Genomic DNA, 12,012 nt, shown 5'->3' on the forward strand with positions numbered 1-12,012 from the left:
TGCTTTTCACGGGGGTGGGTTAGATTACGCATTCAACCACTGACACACGTCTGCTTAGGTAGGGCTGGGGAAAGGCTTTGGTTTCAAGGCAAAGGAAGAATGAGTATATCGTTGGCTCAGCAGGAGTCACAAGACAAGCTCTTTTCATGGTTGTGAAAACCTCGTTTCAGAAGCTTCTCTGTTGAAGAAGAAGTAATAATGTTGAAATTCCCACCATTGAACTTGAGGATTGCTGAGAAGTAAACGGAGTGTGTATCTCACCATTGGGACCCTGATACCACTTTTAGCCAAACAGTGTTTTGAGCAAGAATCTGGCAAACAAAATAATCAGAAACAAATGTGAATACTGTTTTATTTCATTTTAATTTTTAAATCTGTAGAATCTGTAGTTTAGTTGTGCTTCTTGTTAAAAAGAACATTTCTATCCCTGGAAATGCTGCTTTGAGCTTCTGATTATTATAAAATTGCAATTACAAACTGAAAAAAATATATATATCCCTTAACTCCATTGTAAAAGATGGAGACTTCTGAGATTAAATGCTTGCTTCTACTCGGAAGAGGCAAGAGAGAATAAAGAAGAGAAAGACATTATTGGGTCCTCTTATGCTGAATAAACAAGAAGCACTTGAATTTTTTTTTTTTTTTTTTTTTGCCCCTAAACTCTCATACATCTCATAAATGTGTTTCCAGCATTGGGTTAGAAGAAAGTCTCATCACAGAATTATGTTCAAGTGCCTGGCTTAGGTCAGTGGAAACTAAATCCAGGAGACTTTAACTCATCCTTGTTCTGTAGACATCTGGAAGAGAGAAAGGAACTTTCAAAGAGAATGCAAGGAGGGAGAGAGCTTTGAGTACTGGAGAAGTGACTCAATATGCTACCTAGTGACAGCAAGGACCAGAGCCCACGTGTCCTGATTCTGTGTTGTGAGTGGTGCACAGGCAATGAACTTCAATGAAAGACGGGCTTTTCTCTGCAGCCTGGTGACTCAGAAGAGCTCCTTAAATCTCTCTCTTATCCAATTTGACCCAGCCTTAGCCCACTCTCATACATGTGACATTTTCTGCTAAGTGGATATGACTATCTCTTAAGTATTTGTTGAAAAATAATTCTTAGGTCCATGGTGCTTGCACTCGTTTCCTTCTATAAAATGCCCAAATAGGTTTCATGCCGTTTAAGTTGCAACACTCAGCAACTTAAAGGGTTAGCAGTTAATCCTTATTCATCTGGCCTTTGCAAATTTGTATTTAATTCTTTAGGTTTGCCGAATTATTCTTGTATCTTTCTCCTTTGCAAAAATGAATGTGATGTTTTTGTTAAACGACCCCCAAGCCGACTTGCAACTCATGTTGTCGTCTTGGCTTGCAGATCTGTGTCCTTCATTGTACCAGTTAGTCGCATGAATGGATTCAGGGAACTGTTTTTGCCCGATTTACTGTCACAAAACTCACAGGGCATATTCTCCACAAACAATGTATGTTATGTAGAAAGAAAAAAAAAAGGATGGTAATTATAAATGAGAACAGGGTCTGACATACTTTTCAGCCACTTGAAATCTCCATGGTTTTATTTTATGTCATTCTCAGAGCACATCTCTTTGGAATGCTGGCCAGTATGTTCTTTTCCCATTTTGAACCTACATCTGGGAATAGAACAATGCTTAGCAAATCAGCAAGGCCCAACAGTAAGATGTAATTTTTATTCACTTAGGCAGGAGTTGTATTTCACTGCAGCAAGTTGACAAATCATAACCATCTCTGTAGGATGTCAGGAGTTATCTCTCAGTCAACTTCAATGATAATCAGGGGTCCCGAAGTCAGCCAACATGAACTGGAAAGAAGCCAAGACCAGAGAGTACAGTGCCTGCCAACCACGTAATGAATTTCATGCAGAAACTCCGTAGAGGACTCGGCCACTTATGATTTCCACGCAATATCTTTTTCCAGCTCCACATTAGGACGTATGATCTTAAAAATAATTTTTTTAAAGCTGACTTAGGTGTTCATGCAAAACGGCTTATACAAATCAAGTTTACATATACATGAACCATATCACCTTTGTTGAAAACAACAAAATGACCCAAAATTGAGGCTGTAGAGAAAAATCCATGAAATAATCATTGTAGTCATGTCACAAAAGATAACCTAGCTAGGTAGGCCTACCTGGACATATCATATTGGCACACTTTGCAATAGGATGCTTCAGAAGAAGTGGAATATCTGCTAGGTGGAATTTTATGTGCATTACACGTTAATTTTTTCTTGTTCCAAATGGTGCTCAAAGAAGGATCAATCTCAATTGCTTCCTTCAATTTTTCTTTTGGAGTGATTTTTATTTTTCATTTATAGTAGGCTATGTTAGCCTTTATTTTAACAATTCTGGAAACCTGGGTACTTGAAGGGATATTATGCTGGTAGCCTTTCATAAAGGTTACTAAACTTTAATTATCAGGGGTGAGCTGAATGAATGTGAATAGATCTAGATACTATTGGGGGGAAAAAGAGAGCTCTTGATTTAAGAAGTAAAGAAATATTAATCAAACCTGTTTAAAGGGCGGGAGTAAGGAGAAGGCAGCCCACCAGCTTAGAATCTGAATAAGACTTGCTGGACCAGCTGAATTATGGATGCAAAAGCCGAGGCAAACTTCCCAGACCTGAAAGTGTCTTATGTTCCCTTAGGTCTCTGAGAGCTCCAGTTTTAAAAAGGACCAGTTATTACCATGAACTCTCAAATTAAAATGTCCTGTCTTCTAATAGTTAAGATCATCGATGCACAGCCAGTACCTCAGGGCTTCAGTTGCTGAATTCCTTTACCTTGTTTCCATTGGCAGTGATGATGGACGAGAACCTTTCGGGTGGCTTTGTCATTCTTGGCCAGATTTAACCAGGAAAGCTTTCACTGCTGGCCTCATTCTCTCAGGCATGATTGAGGGGGACATAGTTGTTCTGACTTGAGTTCTCAGTGAATAAGTATTAATACCAGACTGTGCCGAACTTGCCTCCTTCTGTCTTAGAACTTCAGCAAGTACACAATTACTCCTTGACTCCAATCCTACTTTAAAAGAATGGGATCGAGCATCCTAAGAACACCATCTCACCTGTCAATTCAGTAACGCTGTCCAGAAGCTGTGGCTAGAAAAGCTGCTATTTACAGTATCATCTTTTTTTTTTTTTTTTTGGCTATGCTGGGTCTTAGTTGCGGCCTGTGGGATCTGTAGTTGCAGCATGTGGGGTCTTTAGTTGTGGCATGCGAACCTTAGTTGCAGCATGTGGGATCCAGTTGCCTGACCAGGGCTCTAACCCAGGCCCCCTACATTGGGAGTGCAGAGTCTTAGCCACTGGACCCCAAGGGAAGTGCCTACAATATATTCTTGATAATAAAGGTGACCCCTGGAAACCATCTCCCCTTTTCCCCCTTTCCAAAAATCAAAGGATTTTATTTCCATATTTTTACTTAGCAGGGATTGACTGTAGTTGTCACTAATATAAAGTTCCAGGATGTTCCGTATCAGGAGCCTAGATGAGCTACCCAGATTTTGCCCAATTAAATAGGTGAGGGAGGCTGTAATATCCTCTGGGAAAGAGACGAGCGGGAACCATCAAGAAAGCCGTCAGATTAGCAGGGTCTCACCCTTGTTTAAAATCAAGTCAAGCTAGCCTTTCAGTCACTCTGTTTTTGTAATGATTTGCCTTTTAGGCCTCAAAGGCCATTTGATTTCTGCAGTAGTTCTCTGTTCTCCTCTTATAGGAATACATCCCTTTCCTTTTGATTGTAATTATTACTAAAATTAGGGCCATGCAGATGACCTGGTTACCATGTAATGAACCTTGTATATTTATTTTGAGAGAAAAATATGTATAGGATATGTTGAGGGGTGAAAGAAAGATGTGGAAAACTGGAACTATTTTAGGTGGCAAGTTGTAAAGAAAAAAAAAGTATACCTTATTTTGTATACGATGTACATTTGGGACAGTTTTCTAATATGTTGCCAATGTTTTTGTAGTATCACCACAGGTCTTTTCTGAAGTGTTTTCCCCACTTGTTACAGACAATTAATGAGTTAGTGCAATTAAGCCCTGAAGTGTGTGTGTGTGTGAGAGAGCCTGTGAGAAAATACAAAGCCATAGATCTTGATTTACTTCACTGACCTGTGTAACTTTATGTCTGGGTTTTACCATCCGAGATAGATTGTTTTATAGAGAGTGTCACCAAAGAATATTTCCTTCCAATTTATAGAAGAAAAAAAAAAAGAGAGACATTATTAATAAATGACATGACTTTTCATCTGCGTGGTTTTCATTTCATCTTTTCTGTTGACTACAGAAAGATGTCAGTTCTAAGGAGGATTCGATGTGCTGGGGAACACAAAGCTCGTGTGGAGATTCTGGGGGAGTTTGGAAGATGAGGTTGGACCACGTGTGCTGGGTGGAGGTCCAACTCTTGCAACCTGGCTGCAGCCCAGCACTCAGCCTCCTGGGGAACATGATGCCGCCAGCAGCAGCCACCTCCCAGGCCAGATGCAGCTGGTACTGTTGCAGGCAGGCCAGGGTGAAAAGTGGTGCTATGCCCAGTTCTCAGCGTTCCTCCACATGGACGCTGGGACAACGTGGCAGGGCCAGGCCCCAGAGCATCTGGAGCCTGACAGCTGTGGCCATTACCCCCTTTGGTTTCAACTGCTGCATAGGGCTCATGAATTACTGGCTGGCAAAGCATTTATTAGACTGGCATTTCTCAAAAGGGTTTACAAATGGTTCCAGGTGTGAATGCAGCTCCCTGATTCAGGACCGCTGTAGTAAGATTTTATGACAGTAATAAACCTCCTCATTCTACTCTATCCTCCATCCCTTTGGGGGCTCTCCTCCCCTTCCCTCAGCCCTCTTTCTTTGGACATTTTTAGAGAAAGGATATCAGTCACCAGCTTCACGTATTTGCAGAGAAGCAAATGCCAAATTGTGCTTGGGGGTGTTGATTTGTTTTAAGACATCAATCAGGTCATATGTTCAATATTTTAGTTTGTCCCTCTGAATGGTGGCTAAAATGGTGACTTCAGAATATTAATTGACAAATATTTTCTGAACAACTACTGTATATAGAGCACTGTTCTATGTGCATCCGAAGGAATGAAGATGAAAAAATCCTACTTCTTGTTCCCAAGCAAGAGAGAAAGAAGTCAGGGTGAGGTCAGACAAGGCGTGTCTAAGGCCAGTCATCAAAGGAGGCTCAGAAAGAGGTTTGCCAAGTCCCAGGTTCCAAACTGGAACTTGGTTGTGACAGTGCTACTTTGTACAATCTGGCCTCACAATGTGATGGATGATGTTGTAAAATCATTCCCAAGTGTGATGACAAATGAGAAGGCTTGTTGTAGAAGCAGCTTTTAAATTCGGTCCAACCCAGCCTCACAGATGTTTCAACAAATGCCATAGGGTGCGAAAATACCTTGAGCAAACCTACTTGATAAATCAAAGATGGTGTTGCTTTATCATCTGAGCATTTCCACCAAGTCTACTCATGACAAGAGAAAAGCAGAAGTTATTTGTGGACACCTGAGTCATTCTGCATTGGTCTCCCCTAACACTGTACTGACTCTCTGATTTGCAGGAACTCAGAACATAGGGGGAACAAATTAGGCTACGTTGCCTACTGTTTGAGGCTCAACTATGCTTTGGAGGACACAGTGAAGACACGTCCCTACTGCAGTGGATTCAAGGTTTTTATTTCCTTTTGATCTCACTTAGATGAACTGCCCAAGTGTGCTATGTAAGGTCACAGTTTTGGAACACAGCTAACTACCTGGGTTTGAATCCTGATTCTGCCTCTTGGTAGTTCTGTGATCCTACAGAAATTACCTTTCCTCTCTGCCTTGATTTCCTCAGAATAGTACTGGTCTATACCTTATAGGGGTCTCATGAGGAGTAAATGAGTTAATCAATAAGACGTTCTTAAAATAGCACACGGTATATAATAAGAAGTATATAACTTTTTTTTTTATAAATTTATTTATTTATTTATTTTTGCTGTGTTGGGTCTTCGTTTCTGTGCGAGGGCTTTCTCTAGTTGTGGTGAGCGGGGGCCACTCTTCATCGCGGTGCGCGGGCCTCTCACTGTCGCGGCCTCTCTTGTTGCGGAGCACAGGCTGCAGACGCACAGGCTCAGTAGTTGTGGCTCACGGGCCCAGCTGCTCCGTGGCATGTGGGATCTTCCCAGACCAGGGCTCGAACCCGTGTCCCCTGCATCGGCAGGCAGATTCTCAACCACTGCACCACCAGGGAAGCCCAAGAAGTATATAACTCTTAGCTATTATTATTAGTCAATAGTTTTCCAAAATGGTTTATTTTAGGAATCTTTTCCTTAGCCTGTTAAAGAGGAAACATTCTTAGTTTAATGTTCAGGATGTTGATACTGACAAACTTGTTTTTCTAGTGTCACAGGCACCCCTTGTTTTCAGTTGCAATCATGTTTTAATGTCTTTCATCATGAAATCATCCTAGCATCCAGGAATGGGCAGTCCATCAGCGGAAATTATGCAAAGTTGAGTTTTTATTTTCTGGCTGAACTTTGAGGGATCTTTTTTATTCTCATTTAATGGAATATAGTTGAGGTAGCTCAGGACAAAAATGAAGTTTGGGTGCCAATTATTATCGTTTTTTTTCCTGGTGGCTTCAATTATATTAAGAAAGAAAACATGCTCTTGCCAATATGTAAATTATTTGCCAAGTTTGGATTTCTGTTCCAAACTGAACTGCAAATAACCTGGTTTCCTTGGCTAAATCTACTTGTGAAACAAACTTAAAATGTATATTTAATCAGATAGGACCAGATCGTTCCATCTTAGAGTAGATGAAAAAAGTTAAACTATGAAGAGGGAACTTGGAGGCTATTTTAACTGCTCCGCAAAGATCCGTATATACGTATTGTTTCATAACATGCTTTTAAAAATTTAATATATAGTGAACATATTTCCATGCATTAAATCATCTCGAACAATCAAATTGTAATGGATGCATAGAACTCCATTGTATGGCTCTTCCATGTTTTTTTTTTACCTAATTCCTAACTGTTGGATATTTAGGTATTAAGTTTCTTACAGTTATGTGGTAAATATTGTAATCATCATTTGATCAATGTGATCCATGCTGTGGTATATATTCTTTTTTTTTTTTTAATTTTATAGCTACTTTATTTATTTATTTTATTATTTATTTTTGGCTGTGTTGGGTCTTCGGTTCGTGCGAGGGCTTTCTCTAGTTGCGGCAAGCGGGGGCCACTCTTCATCGCGGTGCGCGGGCCTCTTACTATCGCGGCCTCTCTTATTGCGGAGCACAGGCTCCAGATGCGCAGGCTCAGTAGTTGTGGCTCACGGGCCCAGCTGCTCCGTGGCATGTGGGATCTTCCCAGACCAGGGCTCGAACCCGTGTCCCCTGCATCGGCAGGCAGATTCTCAACCACTGCGCCACCAGGGAAGCCCTGGTATATATTCTTAAAGATAAATCTTTGTTCACACCCATGACCATTATTTCAGGATAAATCATAGACATAAAATTGGCAAGTCAAATGTTGTAAACATTTTAGAGATGTTTGCTGCATATTCACAAGATATTTCAATATATGATAATAGCTACTGAAAGAAAATTTCAGTTAACCCAATAAAAAGCTATCTAGAAAAAAATCATAATAATTGCAATTTGGCGGCTAAAATGTTTTTAAAAATGGGGTCCATGGAGGCAAAATAACAAAGGGTAATCTTCAGCGGTTAAAAAAAAAAGTTGAATATTATTCTTCTGGAGGGACAAATTTATTGGTACTAGCCCTCTTGTTGGATGTTGGAAAAATTTTTTGCAGATGACATGTGCCTTATGTCTTGTCTTCCGGTTGAAAGAGGGAGTTAAAATAAAGCTTCCTTCTCAGATAGTGTCTTCTTCCTTCTGGCAATATCCACATCAATTAAGTTTTAATAAAAAGCATTTTAAATATCATTCTCCCTGGCAGCTGGTGAGTCTTCTCTTCCAGTATCAGCTTGTTTTTCTTTAGGGGAACGCAGCCCTCTTTCCCTCCTAGGTTCTATGATTTGTATGACGCTGATCCCACCCTTTATCCTGACTCCAGGGGAGTTATGTACCTGTCAGGTCATTGAGACCCAGTTCCAGATCATGTATGGGCACTTTTAAGAAGGAGGTACCAGGACTTCCCTGACAGTCCAGTGGTTAAGACCTCGCCTCCCAATGCAGGGGGTGTGGGTTCAATCCCTGGTCTGGGAGCTAAGATCCCACATGCCTCATGGCCAAAAAGCCAAAATATAAAACAGAAGCAATATTGTAACAAATTCAATAAAAAGTTTAAAATGGTCCGCATCAAAAAATCTTAAAAAAAAAAAAGGAGGTACCATCTTGCCTTTAGCATTATGTGCATAATATACTGCAGTAAGGATCACACTAACAATCTAGCAAGGATAGATGTGTTGGAGAGGAGTCGTTTAGCATATCTCAAGGGAGACTTCATTGAAGATGTGCATTTAAGTGAGATCTTAAGAAATAAGTAGCAATTTAACAGAAGAGAGTAGAAAGGGCACTACTTACAAAGGGACATGGACCTAAACACCTTCCATCCGAAGTATGTACAGAGGGAAAAGCGAGAGCCTAGATCTGTATGAAAGACATCATCATAACACAAAGATATGGTTGGTTCAGCTCAGGATGACTGCTTGGCTAACAGCATGTATTCCCAGCAAAAAGTAAAGTACGTAAGTGAGTAAGTAATAATAATAATAATAATAGTTCCCTTGAGTCGCATTTTCTTTGCTCCTAATGCAAAAGTTTCAGTGCAAAACACTGGAATTGAGGGTCATATCTGATTCTACTGCACTTACCAGAGAAAGTATGCAGAGGGTAACGGAAAGCACGTGCTCTTCAAAATCTGTAGGAAAGATCTGGCTCTAAAGACTTTGAAATGGAAAAATTAACTTCCATTTCTGGTTAGGATGTAGAAAGTTGCAAAAGATTGTCACACTCATCTTTGCAATGAGTACAAGTCCAATAAGCTACAATATCATGGTAATTTAAAGCCTGACAGAGAGACGAAGATGCAAAGAAAGTTAAATGAACTAAATCTTAGGAAGAGATAATCCGTTCCTAGAAGAAGAGTATCCCATGGCTGCTTTCATTCTAGCAACACCAGAATGTTACTCCATCCGAGAGTGGGGTAAGGAGAAACCAGGTGTGCTGCTCATAAACTTTTAGTGGCCATGTGTGGGCTGGTATGAGGGGTTCAAATTCCTAGGTGACCCAGTCACATGTTGATTTGTGCCCATCTACCAACTCTTTACCGTGAGATCCTCACCAGTTGTATGTAGCAGGAAACTGAATGCTGAATACAGAACAGAAGGATTGAGAGAAATCCCCTTAAGGCACACTGGGTCTTCACTGGGTAGAAGGTAGTGGCCCACCAATATCTAAGGGAAGGGCAGGAACACTGAGAGAATCCCTTCCATCATCCTGAGATGTAGAGAACCATAACAGTGCAAGGCAGTGGCCCACTGAAGGTAGGAGGGAAAAGCAGGAAAGCTGAGAGAGATCCCTCCTGAAGTACACAGAGAGCCCCTTGAGAGCCCCCTTCAAGATCCACTGAACCTCCACTGAGTGCATGGCAGTGGCCAACCAAAGGCTGGAGGCGAGACAAGAAAGTTAAGAAAAATCTCCCTCAGGTTCATGGGACCCCCACCAAGCGCAAGGCAACTCCCCAGATCCTTGCATAGACATAAGGTAAGTGATATTTAATATAAAATTAATATGTTAGTTTTCTTACTGCCTTATAACTTGGCTTTCAGAGAATCACCTTACTGTACAGTATGCTTCTCTCTCAAAATTGGAGAAACTACATATCAGCCTATCATCACAGGTAAGTGTTTTCCTTTTTTTTAAACTATATATATATATATATATATATATATATATATATATATATATATATATATATATGCACACACACTTCAATACAAGTGTTGCATATATGTTCTACATGGATACTTAGGCAGTGATGATGATGATAATGCAGAAACACCTCATACAGTTCTTGCCGAACAGTTGTTAGATTTTCACGTGAAGACATCCACACACACGCAAGCAAATACGTTTATTAACTGTGTGGTATGATAATTATTTACTACTCGTGAAGTAGAAGTGGATCATGATAAAGGTCTTCATCCTTGTCTCTTCATCCTGGGTGGGCTGAGGAGAAGGAGGAAGAGAAGGGGCTGGTCTTGCTGTCTCAGTGGTGGCAGAGGTGGAGGAGATTCAGGAGCAGAAAGGGGGAAAGGAGAGGCAGACACGCTCAATGTAACTCTATGGAAATACGTCCTAATTTCTGTCCGACATTTTTACTTTTTCATTTGACTAAAAATGTTTCTATATAGTACCAGTCCTTCTTCCTCCATCATCTGATTTCATTTCAGTGCCGTATCATGGGAAGGTCCGTGTCATAAAAGAAGTCAAAAGCAGTCTTGAATCACCAGAACCCTTCTGCCAGATTGTCTAAATGTCCATTTGTTTCCTTGCTCTGCTTCTTCTACACCTTCTTCCTCATCAGCTGGCACTGGTTCAGAAGTGCCCATCTCCACCAAGTTGACTTCTGTTCATTCCTCTGGTGTGGTGTCTATTCGCTCTTGAATTTCTCCAAGATCCATATCTTGAAACCCTTTACACACCCCCAACCCCCTTTTGCCACATCTACAATCTCTTTCCTGATTTCCTCGACTGGCTCTGTTGTAAATTCTGTGGAGTCATGCACAACATCTGGACACAGTTTTCTCCGGCAGGAATTTATTATTTCAGGTTTGATGGCTTTCACAGCTTTTTCTATAGTAACTATGGCATCTTCAATGGTGTAAACCTTCCAGACCTGCATGATGTTCTCTCTATCATGGTTCTCTTTCATAATGTTGACCATCCTTTCCATAGAGTACTGTGTGAAATGAGCCTCAAAGCTCCTTATGACCCCCGATCTAGAGGCTGAATTAGAGACCTTGTGTTTGGGGGTAAAGTAGGCCACTTCGACATCTTCGGTGTTGAACTCATGAGGTTCTGGGTGACCAGTTGCATTGTCCAGTATTAAAAGAACTTTAAAAGTCAACCTGTTACTGGCAAGGTACTTCCTGACTTCAGGGACAAACATTGATGAAACCAACCCAGAAAAAGTTTTCTCGTCCAGGCCTTCTTGTACAACCAAAAGAGTGACAGCTGGTGTTTACCTTTTCCCTTCAAGGCTTGGGGTTTAGCAGCTTTATAAGTAAGGGCAGTCCTGATTATAAACACAACTGCATTTGCACAAAACAGTAGACTTCTCTTATTCCTTCCTGTCTTAAATCTTGGTGCTCACTTTCTTCCTTACTAATAAATGTCCTTTGTGGCATTTTTTTCCAGAACAGGGCACTTTCGTCTGCATTAAAAACCTGTTCAGGCAGATATCCTTTCTCCTCACTGATTTTCTTCATGGCGTCAGGGAACTGGTCTGCTACCTCTCTGTTGGCAGAAGCTGCTTCTCCTGTCTTGATGTTTTTTTTTTGAAGCCAAACCTCTTTCTAAAACCATCCTTTGCTGGCGTTAAATTCTCCAGCTTTAGATCCTTCGCCTTCCATTTTGCTTTAAGTTACCATGTAATGACTTTGTTTTTTCTCAGATTGTGTTGAGTCTGTAGGTATGCCTTTCTTATAGCAATCCTGCACCTACAGAAAAGCTGCATTTTCAATACGAGATAAAAAGATACTTCATAAAAGTGCAAGGTTTTCACACCTGCTGGCATAGCTGCAGTGATAGCTTTACGAATTTTCTTTTCTTTTTTTACAGTGGTCCTTACACTCAATTCTTTTATCTTGAAATGGTGGGCAACCGCAGCTGCAGACCTCAATCTACAGTATAGGTCCTCAAAACATTAAAAATAGAACTACCGTATTGTCCAGCAATCTCACTTTTGAGTCTATTTCTAAAGGAAATGAAATCAACTATCATAAAGAAATATCTGCACCC

The sequence above is a fragment of the Balaenoptera borealis genome (genome assembly GCF_965194805.1).
Source record: "Balaenoptera borealis genome assembly, chromosome: 17".
In the NCBI taxonomy this organism is placed as follows: Eukaryota; Metazoa; Chordata; class Mammalia; order Artiodactyla; family Balaenopteridae; genus Balaenoptera; species Balaenoptera borealis.